A 14,418-nucleotide genomic window follows, 5' to 3' on the forward strand; every position below is an offset into this window, starting at 1 on the left:
ACCGTTAAATATTTATTAATTAAATGTCATAGATTTGCCAATTTTCGTCGTACATTTAACATACCTAACAGTTTAAGTAATTTATTAGGCACTAATTTTTCTGTTATTAATATCGTAAATTTCTTAAAATCTATAGGAATATTTTATAAACTCTAATTTTGTAATTCTGTAGCCGCCGCTAATAACCATTATGGTGGATGCGGCTGTAATTTCTAAATAAAAAAAAAATAATTTAAATACTTTTCAACTTCGTAAATAAATTGAATCATTTATTGATTTATTTTCAAAAAACCCTGATAAAAACAACAACAAAATAACTTATAATACAGTAAAGTTTTAAATTAAATATCTTTGGTAATCTTAACTCACAAATTCACGAACAATAAATAATAGCGAATTAATATTTCCAACTTCTTATGGCACAAATTAGAAATTTGTGGAAAGGTTTTTAAAATCCCTGCCCATTATGACGTCAGAGCTTACATAGTCCTGTTTGTCTATGCTGTGCAACGAACTGGCCCCTGCGCTGGCATGCCGGAAATAGAACGAGTGACGAGTGTCAATGTCACTCCGTTCCGTTTGCTGTTCCTTCCTGTTCGCCTGTCTGTGAGATGAGATTGATGAGAATGGCGTCCATTTTTCGTTTGGTTTTATCTGTTCTTAGACGCTGTTGGTGTTTTAAAGGGTATACAAAGAATATAGACGCATATACATCTTTATTCTTTTGTGGAAATGTGTTTGCAGACATATTCTCTTTAAAAGATGAATCTATAATGGAACAGTTGAATTTATAATTTGACCACTTATAAATGTATGGTCCACAACTAAGGAATGTAAGTAATATAATTAGTTCATAACTACCATTAACAATATTCTTAGTTTTCCTTATATTTTGTTTTAAGTATATATATTTAGACAATCATAGTTACAGCGGTAGAGGACACTCGTAGTAATTAATCTAAATTGCGTACATTTCTGAATGTGATAATCAAACCACAATCGATCTGCAGGTTGCTACACATGTTCGTGGAAAAAATGTATAGCGCTTTTAGGCCATACTATTTTATTTGTTAAATCGGGATAGTTAAATTGCATTCTTGATTATTGTTAATACTTCTGTTGGGATTGTTTTCTATTGCTCTACCAAAAGTTTTCGTTTTTATGTACACTCCTAACTATTCTTTCAGTAACTTTTATTACTTAAATAAGGTAGAAATTACCTAATTTTCATAAGCTATAATCAATTTCTCTTCCATGTAAAATATATTGAACAAACATAAAATAATTTTGTTATAACAGTACTTATATTGTTATATATACTTATATATTATATAAACTTATAATGTATCTTGTTAATTGTTTCAGATTATAGGTATAAGAATTAAATAAGTATAAAACTTGCCATATTTTTTTTGTAAAATGTATACGAAGGTTTAAAATATAAGTTACTTTTACGAAATTATAATTTGTGTTATGAGAAGCTACAAGTTTTAAATAAGTATACAACAAATATTATATACGGTAATTTAATTAATACTATTAATTTTTTATATCATTGTAATCAATTTTATTGTATATGCATTTGATTATCTTTAATTTAACTAAAATCTATGAATTTTTATATAATTTCAATGCATTTCCTTTTAAATTTTAAATGCATTTCTTTAATATTATTTGAGAGTATGAAAAAACTGGAGACTTGGCAACTCTGACACCATTTAAGAGTATGTTAACTGTCATATAAAAGCTTGGCTAGGTTAGAGTGCCTTAAAATGCGAAATGCCCGAATTTTTATATAAGGTTTCTTAAATATTTTAAATTTTATGGTATTGTCACATAGAATCTCCATTTAGATTATTTGTTAGATATTCTGTTTTATTATGATCCATATTATCATCATCATTAGCTGGACAATCCTTTATGAGTCTTGTTGTCTTCCAGGATTTTTCTCAATTCTGATCTGTTTTGTTTTCTTTTTCTTGTTGTAATTTTTAAGGTTATATCCATGCAAGTTTGAGTCTTCCATTTGACCTGTTTCCCACTGGTGCCTCGCATATTATTTTCTTTTGTGTTTCCTTCTGCATCTGTTGAACATATCCAAAGTAAATGTCCAATAATCTTCATTCGTGTTTGATGTTAGGTTCTTTGTATGCTGTCTATAGTTCAAAATGAATCATCTGCATCATACATCATTTTCTTTCAGTCATGTAAGTATGCTGTGGTACCAGGATTTTTTATATTTGATTTTTGTGTTTTGATCAGATCTTAAATTGTTAATTAGACCATTATAATTTTTATATACAATCTGCATCCTTCTTTTAATTTGTTCTTACATTATTCTGGCTGGTGACTAGTGCACCTACTATGGTTATGTTCTGTAGATATCTCAACCATGTGGATTTGTCTACATGCATGTATTTTGTTTTTAATTCTTTAATTCAGAATTTTTATAGGATCTGCTATCTGATCATGAATATCTGATGATCTATTGTGGATGTACAGAATCTAGACTAAGTAGTTGTAGTATCCTTCAACTATTTGTTCCGCATATTTCAAATTATTGTGTAATTTCCGCACTCAAATAATTTTTGGTAATATCTTATAGGCAATTCAGCAAGTTACTCACCCAATAGTTTCTATGTTGAAGTTGATCTCAAGTTCTGTGTTGTAGGATGATATATGATCACAAGTGTATTCCATTCATGTAATACTTTATTACAGTTGATCCTGTGACCCATCCTATGCAGCTTTCGCATTTTAATAAAGGTTATGATATCTGGATCCTGGTATATTTTCTATAGTTCAAAGTTATATCTTCTTCGCCAAACTCCACTTCTTTTGTGCCTTTGTATGTATTGTAAGATTTTTCTTTCAAATGTAATTAATAATCATTCATACTTTTGGAGAGTGATAAGTTTCTAAACCATATGTAAGTACAAGTCTTCGGGTTTTGTATATTTGGCATTTTGTTTTTCTTGTGACATCATTTGATCTCAGTTGCATAATTAAGCCATGGCAATATTTTTATTGGAATTGAACATACTCTTCACTTCCACTATAACATTGTTATAAGATGTAACTAGGGATCGCAAGTATGTAAAGTTTTTTACGCCCTCAAAGTTGTATTCTCTTATTCTTAGATTCTGTAGCTGCCTTGTTGTGTTTTTATCAGCATGCATATTTTTGGCCTGATTGATTTTAATGCCAATATTTTGTGCTGTTCATTCTATTTTATTGAATGCATCTATTATTTCTCTTATTATAACCATTGGTTATGCACAAATGCTAGTATTTGCACATTAATTATTGCTCTTCGAGTTTCTACTGTTGTGTCTCTTACTATTTTTTTTTTTGAGTATGATGTTGAACACAATGCATTATAGGGTATCTCCCTGACATAGTCCCTTTTTTCCAACTATTAATTTTTTTGTATCCAGACTACTTTCTACTTTTAAAATTTCTTTAATCAACACTATTAGTTCTGCTGGCAAATTAAATTCTTTTATTGTTTCTATTAAAAATAGTTAGTGTATATTTTCATGTATGTTTTTTTTCGAAGTCTATGAAGTGATGATGTATAGAAGTTTATTTATTCAAAAATAGGGAAAGCCCTAATATACATAAAAGTAATAAATTTATAACATTAATACATAATAAGATAAAAGTATCAATTACACTTAAATATAGTACCTAAAGTTATTAAAAGTATAAAACAATAATATATAACATAAAAATATGACTAAAAAACAACTACCTAACTATTGGTGCTTTTAATATGATCAACAACGATGATAATATGATGATAATATGATATGATAATATGATGATAAACAACTTTTATCTGTTTGAGGGGGCTTATTAAAAAGATCAAAACCCTTAAACAACAAAGAGGTTCTTGAAGCCATTCTTTTTGTTTTCACAATGTGTAAATTGCAGTTACCTCCACTAGGGCAATTTTGAATATCACAATTCCACGTAATAAACTCAAAAAAGTGAACAGGTGTTAAAAACTGTAATTTTAGCTGAAGTTGACAAATTTTTAGATATTCTTAAAAAAGGTATAAAGTTTTAGAAATATTTTTTAATATACAACTAAAATGGTCATTAAAAGACAATAAATTATTCAATTGAAAATCAAGGTACTTAATTGTTGTGAATATTTCTATTTTATCATTGTCAATTTGAAGATTAATAGTATTTATATCAATATTAAAGTGTTTATATTTAGTTGTTATTATCATAGCCTTCATTTTTATTAGTTTGTTGATCTTTAAATATTTATTAACAGACTGTAATTTCGAATTCATTATAGATTCAGCATTTCTAAGTTTGAATGAAAACATACAAGTAGGGTGTCATCTGCATATAAATTAAAGAGATCATATTTAACAAACAAGTTTATATTATTTAAATACAATATGAATGAAGGGGGTCCTAAGACACTGCCTTGAGGTAAACCAGTATTAACACCGATTTCAGAAGTAATATCAATCCTGATTTGTTACTTTCTATCCAATAAGAAATCTTTAAACCATTCAAGAACATTTCGTCCAATACCATTGCATTCTAATTCTAATCTAATCTAAAGCTTTTTTAAATCAAGGAATACCACTACTACATAATTATCATTGTCCAATTCAGACCTGAATTTACAAAGTGAAAGTTGCAGTGCAGTCTCACAGGAATACTTTTTATGAAAACCTAACTGATTATTGATTTCGTGTGTGCTCTTGTCTCTCTTTACACAAGATAGGGTTAGTATTTACATTTAAAACTATTGTATTGTATTGTTGTATTTACTGATTACTGTTTTGTTTTTTGTATCTTTTTTTACTTTTTTATTTTTTTTTATTTATTATTTTTTTTTATTATTATGCTAAGACATAAACCCGATTCAACACCTCAGAGGTTTAGATTTTATTATTTTTTTTTATTTTGTTCTCCATTTTTTTTTATTTTTTATTATTTTTTTATTGTTTTTTTTTCAGAGCTTTCATTTTAACCCTCCGTTAGTCGCTAGGAAAAACTGAGCATCGAGAGTCGCTACAGTGTCTGAGACCGACAATTAAAAAAAAATAGTTATTGCTATAATATTCATACAAATATTTTATATTGTATATAGAAACGACTGAAAAATATTTTTGAAAATATTTTATTGAAAAACAACATATACAAAATAGAAAACACTAGTATAACAATATATTGTTATTATATCAGTGTGTCTAGCATCCTGATCATGAACAGTTATTCCTTATTGAGTCTATCTATTTGTTCGTTCTTTCCACAATCATTTCTAACATAGCGTGATTCACAAAATATTTCCAAATATTACTTCAAGTCACGTGTAGGTAATCCCGACGGCAAACATAGCTACGTAATTTTCTTGTCTTGTTCTAACATTTCGCGGTGGAACGGCCTTTTTCCATCTGCTAACTCCGTCTTTTTCAATAAACTCTAAGGTATTACTTCCACTTTCTTCTTCCTCGTCTGACATATCTTGTTCCGTTTCACTTCCGTCATTGCGTTCCTCAATTTGATCGAGTTCGTTTTCACTTCCTTCATCGTCAAAATAATTTTCATCGTCGGTAGGAACCATTTCCCATAATTCTACCATGAGTCTTTGGTCAGCTTCAAAAGACATCTATAAATAAGAATTGACAAAACTGACCGATAAAGTGCAATAATAAGATGCTAAATATTTACCTGATCTGCAAGTTATGCCAACAAGTAATAGCTACACCGTTAGTCTCGCGCCGAAAATAACTATAAAACTCGCACAACTGTACCCAGGCAGGTAAGAATGTACACTAACATGAGTTTGGTTGATAGGGAGAGGTACAGAAAGTGGCGATATAAAAATAACAGTTATTTGTAAATCCTGAATGATTAATTCTGGCGTCGGTGTGTGACACCGATAACAACTAACGGAAGGTTAAAAAATGAATATGACTATACATTTTATATACATCTAGATTCTTTGACTCTAAAGGATGTGTTAGATTAGAAGGTAATTGAACATTAACTTAAACTAGCTTGGTAAAAAAATTTGATATTTCAATAAAATGTAAAGGACATTCTAACAGCATATGTTGTCTATCAAGTAGCTCCCCACATATACATTCATCATTATTTGCCAGTCCTATTTTTTTTGTAGACTGGAGTCATACAATGATTGATTCTTATTCAACAAATAGTTTTGATGAAGCCGTTGAAAAGTTGCTTAAACCATATTTTGAAAGTGTAGGTTGGATTCTTTTATATTTGCCTTTCTCTGAATTGTTGTAGTGTCCCTGCCATTTTGTTCATTTGAATGACCTGATTACATATATTAAATCTCCCATAGGAAGTTTATATGTTTATCTACTATTTCCTTGTTTTTTTTTATACTAATATGTGCTTTTATCCAGCACAATATGATATTTTTACCTGATTTCAAAGCCTCACTGTTCAGTGCTATGATATCACTGATGATATTATTTTCTACAAAATTATGTATATTATATTTCAGTTTATGTACAATGTTTTGGTGATCTGTAAATATAACATAGTTTAGATGTTTTTGATTCATACATATTTTGTAGGCTTCTTTGACTGCTATGAGTTCAGCTGTGAAGGTTGTCATTTTGTTGGGTAATCTGTTGTTTATCTTTATATTTTTTGGGGGTAGAATATAGCATATCCAGTTTTGCCATCCATTTTTGAACCATTATATAATTATGGTGTTGTACATACTGAAGATGGTCTATTTTGGTAAGAAAATCTGTGGCAAGAATATTACAATGGCAGTTAAATGGAGATAAATAATCTTCATAATTTAATTTTCGAGATGAGGTTTGTTCCATTTGGTATATGTGGTCAATGTAACTTAGAAAATTTGAGAAAACTTTCCAAAACTAAAAGCTGCTTCTTTTTTTCCCAGTAATGATGAGTTAGGTATGTGTAGTGGTTATTTGTACAATTTTATTCAACAACAGTTTATCGTTAACTGCCACTTAATATATTTCTCACTTAAGAATTTTCTGTGTAATGAAAGTGGAGGTTCATTAAGCTCACATCCCATGACCAATATGGGAGTACTAAGAAGATAACCAGTGGTTAACATAAGTGCTTTATTTTTTATACTTTCGATTTTTTGGAATACAGCGTTTGATGCTGAGCCATAAAATATAGATCCATAATCTAGGATCGATCTCATTAAATTTCTGCATAGTAATATTGAGATGTTTGGATCAGCTCCCCAGTTACTGACACTTACAGTTTAGGTGATATTCATTGCATTTTCCATTCTTCGTAATTTATAATTTGTGTGTTCTTTCCAATTTAATTTTGAGTCTAAGAATATGCCAAGAAGTTTTATAATGAATTTTATAATTATCAAACTGTAGGTGGTTTGGAGGAGAATATCGTTTTCTGTGAAATTAACAATGGTTGATTTACTCTCTGAGGTTGTTAAATTCGTATCTGTCGCCCATTTTTTTTATAATATTCAATCCTGATTTAAGGTACTCATTACATTTATCTATTGACTTATTTTCTACATAGATTGCAACATCATCAGCATACTATAAGATTTTTATATGTTGACGAAGTTTATTTTCTAAGTCAGCAGTATACAGAATATATAATAGAGGACTCAAGATGCTACCTTGTGGTAGTCCCAAAGATGTGTGTTAGATTTATCCCCATTTAATCTAACGTGTACTGATCGATTAATATACAAGTTAGTGTTACAGTTTCAGGTATTCCTATTTCCAACATTTTCGCATATAGAATGAATAGAATAGAATAGAAAAAAGCTTTATTCTCAGGATTCACAAGTTACACACAAATATAAATTGTCAATAGAGAGAATGGTGTCAATTATAATTTGTAATGGTTGCTGTAACAACCTACACTTAACATAAAAGTAATATTAAAATATAAGGATAATAACAGTGACATTTAGATTCAGATAAGAGCCCTCAGTCTCCCTGCAGGTCAGCTTGAAGGTATTCTTCCACTTTGTACGGTTCAAGGTGTATGAGCAACTGTTGAACAGACTTTCTATATTTATTTATGTCAGTTTCTATTTTGATGCTATAAGGCAGTTTATTAAAGAATTTAATACAGGCATATTCTGTGGTTTTCTCAGATGCTGTTAGTCTGTGTATTGGAATATTATAGTTTATGAGATTGTTTCGTGTATTAGTATTATGGTTTGTTATGTGTTTCAAGAATTTATGTCTATTTTTAAAAATGAAAAGTAAGCATTCATATATGTATGTTCCAGCCATTGTTAGTATGTGTAGTTTTTTGAAATTACCTCTACATGAATCCCTGTATTTCAAGTTAAGTAGAGTTCTGATTGCTCTTTTTATAATATAAAAACCTGTTCAGCGTTACCACTTCCCCCCCAGAAAACTATTCCAAATCGCATTACAGAATGAAAATTTGAAAAATATACAACTCATTTACATTTTTCGTCCAAATAATTTGCTGTTATTCTGAAAGAGTAGCAGATAGATGCTAACCTGTGACATATCTCATTTATATGCACTCCAAAATCTAAATTTTGGTCAATATGTACCCCCAGAAATTTTGTGCTTTGGTTTAGAGTAACCATTTGCGATTCTGGTAAGGTACTATTATTTGTTTTAGTGACGAAACAGATATAATTTGTTTTTTCTCTGTTCAGTATGAGTTTATTCATATTGAGCCATCTCTGTGCTTTATCTAATCTATTATTAGCGATATTCAATAAATTATTCAAGGATGACCCTATAGTTAAAATGTTAGTGTCATCTGCAAATTTCACAATAAGAGTATTCTGATTGTTGTCTGTAATGCCGAAAGCTAAATCATTTACATAAAAAACTAAGAGAAGAGGACCCATAATACTTCCCTGAGGAATTCCCACTGAAATGAGTCCTTCATCAGAGAAGCAATTTCTTCTCTCGTACTCAAATTTTACTTTCTGTTTTCTGTTTGATAGGTATGATTTTATCGATTCATTGTAGCGTTGGTTTTGTGAGTGTGTGTTTATCTTCTGTGCTGGATGCGTCTGATGTCCTGCTTTAGGCTTGTGCCTCTTCAGGACGTGTTTTCTTTTTTGGTGGGTGTGGCACTGGGATTTTGAAGTGTCCACTGGTGTTGCAGTGTTGTTGGTGGTTGTGCTGCTTTGCTAGTCCTGGACAATCGGGGGCGAAAGGGTTAGAAGTGAACGGTTCCTTTCAGAATATTTTTTTGGTCTAAAACAGAATTAGTAAATATATGAAATTTATATGTTTATTAATTTAAAAAATCAATTTAATTTTTGAGAGAATATCGCGGCGCGTGAGGGCAGCTGTGGACTGGTAACCTCGAAAACGACGGGGTATCGTTGTGCAATGGGATCGGAAAACCACAGAAAACCGATCCCCCCCCGTCGGTGTCAGTTCGAAATGAACTTTCGGTATTATAATATACGGCGGTAATAGAGTGGAGTTGCCTCCTGTATGTCAATGTATTCGTCAGGGAGCTCGTTGCTGGCGAGTTCCAGCAGAATAGTGGGTAGGAATGGGAGTTTGGGTTTAGGTCGTCTTCTGAATACATTGCCGAGGGACGAGCACGTAGTTTTAAGAATGCTTTGGGCTCTGAGGTTTTGGCCCCGGATGGTGCGAATTGTATAACTCCTGCTCAGAGAGGAAAGCCTCTCATTGATGGGCTGGATGTTCGACAGGCGATGAATGAGTGCAGAGGGATAGTCGCGTCGTTTTCTGTTGAGTTTGCGTAAGATTCTCCTTTCCAGTGAGATTAGTCTATTGTTGAGGTGCTTTGGCATCACAGCACAGATGCAAGATCTGTACTCGATGACCGGTCTGATGAATGTTTTGTAAGTATGGATAATCATCATCTGCAAATTTCACAATAAGAGTATTCTGATTGTTGTCTGTAATGTCGAAAGCTAAATCATTTACATAAAAAACTAAGAGAAGAGGACCCATAATACTTCCCTGAGGAATTCCCACTGAAATGAGTCCTTCATCAGAGAAGCAATTTCTTCTCTCGTACTCAAATTTTACTTTCTGTTTTCTGTTTGATAGGTATGATTTTATCCAATTATAACCTGTCCCTCTAATGCCATATCTGTAAAGCTTTTCCATTAGTATTTTGTGATTTAAAGTATCAAATGCCTTTGATAAATCTAAAAATATGCCCATGGATATATCTTTGTTTTCATAACCCTCATTTATCTTTGTTATAAAATCATAAATGGCAGTCTCTATAGATTTTCCCTTAAGGTACCCATGTTGTGCATGGCATAACAGTCCCTCACTATAGAAAAAACTGAGAAGCCTGACACACATGACTGTTTCAAAAACCTTAGAGAATGATGGTAAGAGGCTTATCGGACGATAATTTTCTAGTAAAGTGGCATCACCTTTTTTATACACTGGTTTTACTACAGCTATTTTTAAGTTGTCTGGAAATATCCCATTTATGAAGGTATTGTTTATTATATGACATAATGGTATAGCTAGCTCATATGCACACAGTTTTATTATTTTTGTAGGTATTCCATCATATCCTGAAGTGAATTTATTTTTCAATTTTCTAATTAATTCAATTACTTCATTTATAGTTACTGGCGTTAGAAAAAATGAGTTTTTGTTAAACTCTATTTTGGTGCCGAATTCTATTTTTGGTATATTTTCTAAAAGATTGTAGCAGCATTTAAAAAATATTCATTAAAATTATTACTTACCATGACTGGATCTCCTAGTATAGCTACATTATTATCGATACAATTTACCTGTGTGATTTCTTTAACGATTTTCCATAGACTTTTTGACTTATTTTGACTATTATATATTTCTTGCCAATACTGCATTTTTCGTGAATCCACAAGCATTTTATTATACTGACGTTTTGTTTGTTTGTACTCATCTTTGTAATGGTCATCTACTCTACTTAACGTTAGCAAAAGGTCTAAGCGACTTTTATATTGATTTATTTCATTTGTATTATGGTATTTGATATATTTTCTATGTTTATTTATATTTTTTTCTGGAAAGCATTGGTCAAATAACAAAGAAATGATTTTCATAAATCTTGAAGCATTTGCCTAAAATTTTCTTTACTGTGGGAATCAAAAATTCTTTTTCTAATTTTTGTATTTTCTTTTTTGTTTAAATTAATACTGAAAGTTATTTTTTGACCAAGATGATCAGAAATATGAGTATCTAATACTTCTGCTACATAGAGTTCACAGTTTGTAAAAATGTTATCAATGCACGTCTTTGTAGCTCTACATATGCGAGTATATTCAGAAACTGATGGCAATATATTAAATATTTGTAATAAATAGAGAAAGTCTGTTTTATCTTTAGTTTGACTCCTCAAATCTATATTAAAATCACCTGCAATAAAAACTAGAGAGCTCTCACCTGAAATATACATTAAAACATTTTCTAGAATATCTAAAAATTCTTGCACACAAGACTTTGGAGTACGATATATACAAAGAATTAAAATTTTGCAATTTAAAAAACACACTTCTGCACATGAACATTCAAAAACATATGTTTTTGCCTTAGCATTTACATCTTTTCTTATCCTGCATGATAAGCTTTCTTTTATATAAATTGCTGTGCCCCCATGTTTGCCTTCATCTCTACAGAAGGCAGAGACTAATTTGAAACCCATAAAATTGTGATTTTGTAATTGGGTATTTGATTTCCAATGTTCACTTAAACAAACTGCGATGCACTCTTTATGTTGTAATATTTCTTCTTGGATTGTATCCATACAATTTCCCACTGATTGAACATTTTGATGGATGATACTGCTCTTTATAACTGAGGATCCTCCTATTTTGGTGGCATCCTCTTTTTCATGAAAAACCTCGAGACTACTGCTCCATTTGGCCAAGCCTCTCGTTTCCATGCTTCTCTACAATCGTCTTGTCTGATAGTAACTTTCATTGAGGCATAATGTTCCGGGTGGGATGATGAATGCTCTTCACACTTTACGCCTGGGAAATTTGGCTCCAAAAAGGCCTTTAGTTGCTCAGGTTTAGTTCCTGGAGTAAGCCTAGTGACATGAAATGATATAAATTTTGGAACTGCTTGAACCTGGGAAGTATTTTCATTTCGGCCCACCACAGAGCGACGGGTTCTGCGTTTGGCTACTTGCCACTCATTATTTTTATTAGGCGTGCGTACCTGATTCCCTAATTGTTGGATATCTTGCAAGTTATTTGTAATCTGTGCCTGTAAAACTGCACTGTTTACTTCTTGCTGAGTGAAAACTTTATTTTGAGGGTTATGTTTATGCACTTTATGAGAAGAGGAAGACGAGGATGGTGGTTGTTGTAGGAATGTGGAGATTAATATTGTCATAAGCCCCTTTTATATCTAAAAACAAAGCACTAACTGCTTTCTTATAAGTAAAAGAACTATAAATATCTATCAATTGGCCTGAGGCTTTCTTGTGTGGATTTATTTTTTCTAAAATCAAACTGAGTTTTTGGTAATAGGTCGTTCTTTTCTAACCAAAATTCCAGACGGTTTTTAATAAGTCTCTCATATGTTTTAAGTATACATGAAGCCAGCCGAGCGGCCCGGGTAACCCGCTGAACCTCCTTCGTGCTAGGGATTGGGGCTTGCAATTTGATAGCATCGAGTAATGGATTTCATCAGCGCTTGATGCCGAATTTGAATTTTTCTTTAACAAAAAGTCAAGTTCAGTGTCAGAAAATGGTTTAATTAAGAAGCGGATTTGTTCTGGATAGTCGTATTGAGCATTCATTTGTAGATTAGGAATTACTAATTCTGCAGACAGTGGAGTGATATTTTATATCCCTAACTACACCTAATTTAAATAATTGAAATTTCGGAATATATGCAATTAGATTTTTTTGAATAAGCAATTTAGAAGTAATTAAGATACTTGCACTAGCATAGTTTTTGAATTTATCCTAATCCGGTTGCATCCAATTGAATCAATTTTTTAAATATAATTACCAATTTCTGGGTGTAAGGTAAATAGTATTTCACCATTCTCAACTTCATTTAATTTGCCTGTAAAATTGTTATCATTGTTTTCGATAAAAATATGGCCCTAAATCCCTAAATAATGAAGTTGAAAATTTGTTTTGAAATATTAACGATAACTGTACCTAAATAGTATATAAATTTTAACATTGTGACATACCAATGGCATCCTTTTCTAAATGGGCTTGTAGTTCCGAAAGACTGTTCAGGGACAGGCGCGAGAAATTGTGTAAAATTTTTATAAACATTTAAAATACATTTAAAATAAAAAAATAAAATTAAATTTTTTTTATATTAAACCTTTTATAAAGAAATTTTTAAATAAATTTAAAATACAGTTCTATGTTGCGTAATTTTTGGGGTTACTTCAAACCATGTCGCGCGCCTGATTCAATATATATATTGATATTGATTGAATAGATGTTGATTTACTCTAATTCTATTTTTTTTTTCAGGTTAAAATGCCATGCTCAAATGGGGTGTCTCAAATGGTGTCTGAATACATATAAATGGATTTTTAATTATTAAGGAATGTGGACATCATGGAGTTTGGTTTGTTGTCTACCACAAAAGCTTTTCTGTCAGAAGATGCAATTTTAAGTCTGATCTTTTTTATGGATTCGTATAAATAATATGCTGGTGGATTGGTTCGACACCGAATTGAATGTAGAATATAAGACAGGATAGCATCAAAACAGAAATTGTGAAAAAAAAAAGACAACGGCAAATAGCATTCAATATCTTAATCTATCCTAAAGCATCCTATCCTAGTCCTAAAGCATTGTTAATATTAAATTTTGTTTGTTGTGGTGTTTTTTTATAGCCAGTTTTCCTATAGGTCTAATTTAATTGTATTATTTTTTCAGAAAATATTAATATTTTATGAACTTTATCAACAATCTTCAACTAATTCTTTTTTTTTATGTAGATATGAGACTCTCTGTTTTTCAATGTGCCCCCAGCAAGTTGGAGTTCCATCGTTTTCGTGGTCTTCCTACTAACGGTATTCCTATTGGGGCCGCTTTTTGCCATCTTTACTGTTCTATTTGTTGTCAGTTTTAGACTTAAATTGTAAAATTATTAACCAGACACAAAAAGTATATATGATAATGTGATGGATGAGGCACTTGGACAGTCTACAGCAAAGTAGCTTTCGAATTAAGTAGAGAGCTGCAGAAGAGTTTGTTGTGGAACTCTGAGGACCTTATCGTCTTATTTATTTAAAAATACTTTTTGAGTAAATGAGACTAAGACTCACTGACGTATATTAATAAATTTATTATTCTCCTGTTGTAACAGTGATGATACTAACTTTATAAATCCACCGGTCTGTGACTAATTGGTCGTAACCAAAGCTATTAATACCAAAAAAATAAAAATAGTTAAAGCAGCACATAATTTACGT

General features: G+C 31.0%; 1 long non-coding RNA gene across 1 annotated transcript; it reads left to right on the forward strand.

Moving 5' to 3' along the window:
* The first annotated feature begins 583 nt into the window (after positions 1-583).
* On the forward strand, positions 584-13,912 carry LOC140450130 (uncharacterized). The gene is made up of 2 exons (XR_011951966.1): positions 584-833; positions 13,469-13,912. It is a non-coding gene; the product is annotated as an uncharacterized lncRNA (long non-coding RNA).
* The last annotated feature ends 506 nt before the right edge of the window (positions 13,913-14,418 follow it).

Source organism: Diabrotica undecimpunctata, chromosome 9 (genome assembly GCF_040954645.1).
Source record: "Diabrotica undecimpunctata isolate CICGRU chromosome 9, icDiaUnde3, whole genome shotgun sequence".
NCBI classification, from domain to species: Eukaryota; Metazoa; Arthropoda; class Insecta; order Coleoptera; family Chrysomelidae; genus Diabrotica; species Diabrotica undecimpunctata.